The sequence below is a fragment of the Tripterygium wilfordii genome, chromosome 20 (genome assembly GCF_013401445.1).
Source record: "Tripterygium wilfordii isolate XIE 37 chromosome 20, ASM1340144v1, whole genome shotgun sequence".
Taxonomy (NCBI): Eukaryota; Viridiplantae; Streptophyta; class Magnoliopsida; order Celastrales; family Celastraceae; genus Tripterygium; species Tripterygium wilfordii.
Window position 1 is genome coordinate 2744164 of NC_052251.1, and position 1734 is coordinate 2745897.

General features: G+C 37.5%; 1 non-coding gene across 1 annotated transcript; it reads left to right on the forward strand.

Moving 5' to 3' along the window:
* Positions 1–107, forward strand: LOC119987578. The gene has a single exon (XR_005465472.1). It is a non-coding gene; the product is annotated as a small nucleolar RNA R71 (small nucleolar RNA).
* The last annotated feature ends 1627 nt before the right edge of the window (positions 108–1734 follow it).

The following is a 1734-nucleotide window of genomic DNA, read 5'->3' on the forward strand; positions in this document are numbered from 1 at the left end:
AATTGATGATGTGGGCAACCAATCAATAAAGTTTTATATCGCTCCCAAGCCTTAAAAAGTGGTTCTCCCTTGTTCTGCCTGAAATGGAAAATCTGATCCCTAAGCCTCTGTGTCCTTGACTGAGTATAGAACTTCTGAATAAACTTAGCAGAAAGTTGTTCCCAAGAGGTGATAGAATTTGGTGGCAGAGTCTTGAACCAGATCTTAGCACTTTCCTTAAGAGAAAAAGGAAATAGCTTCAACCGTATGAACTCTTCAGATATGCCTTGAATTTTTTGAGTGCCACAAATCTCCAGAAAATTATCAATGTGATCACTAGCATCTTGATTTTCCGCTCCTGAGAATGATGGGAGCATGTTAATCACATGACATTTAAGCTCATAAGATAGATTTGGCGGAATGGTTGGTAATATGATGCAAGATTGTCTAGTAGAGAATTGTGGCATAGAGTAGTCCATGATGGTAACAGGAGCATTTGCATTGTTGCCAACTTCTTCACGATTTTCAGCCATGCTTGCTTGTTCAGAATGTTCTCCCAAAATTTTGTCACTAGACGAACTAGAGCTGGATGTAGGAGAGATAGACCGAGTAGAAGATTGCTCCTCAAGAAGGTCCTTGTCTCTCTTGTTCCTTCGTGTACGTTCCAAGTCTAGATCAACAGGAAGAATTTCAGTATCTTGAGAACGCCTTCCTTGCATGAACTACAAACAAGAAAAAAATAGTATAAGGATCACTAATTGTCAAGTAAGTAAAAACTAAACTAAGTATGTAAGTATCTATGTATATAAACAAGAATGGATCAAATATAAGCAACCGTCCCCGGCAACGGCGCCATAAACTTGTTGGGTCTAAATTAACCTTACTAGCAAGTGTACTAGTCGGCGACTACAGCACAATGATAAGCAAGGGTCGAATCCACAGGGACGGTGTTATATCTAATCCAAATTTATACTTGTATTTACGTATGGACAATGCAAACAAAAGTAAAGTTCAACTCAAGATTGTTTGGTTGGATAATTAAACTAAAACAAGCAAATAGTAAAGTATTTTTGGTATTTTCTTTGAATAAGGATGTAACTAATGCAAATGAGATAAACACCAAGGCTTTGGAATCCCCCTTGGGAAATAACTTGCGATGACACAAATTCACACACACATTTGCTAATTCGGGCATAACGAATCCGTACCTAAGTCGGTTTTAGCGCACCTAAGCCAAATCTCCCTAAAATCGATTACTAGCCATCTTATTGGTCTAGGTCGGATATTCCTAAATACATTCTAGCCATCTTATTGGTCTAAACATGCATAGGAATTCATGGATTTCTATGGAGATTAGGATTCATACAAATTGTCACCTAATTAAAGGGAGACACATTCATAATCAAGTGTTTCAAGAAGCATAATCTACTTGACATATTATTGTCTAAGCAAATTCTCCAAACAATTTCATCCAAAAACCTAAAGTGTTGGCCAAACACCACAAGCATGAAGAAATTGCAATCAAACATAGAAACACAAGATTTATACCCAAATCAACTCATATGTATGTAAATCAAGTCATAAACAAAGTCATCAAACCCAAGGCTTCATCCTAGCCTTGGCACTAGAGGTTTAGTTACACATAATGAGAGAAAAACACAAAAGGAGAGATGAGAAAATCATGAATAAACCCAATTAGTTGAGTAGATCCAAGTTGAGCTGAAGAATCTCTCCTCCTAGCTCCAAGAGTCGCCT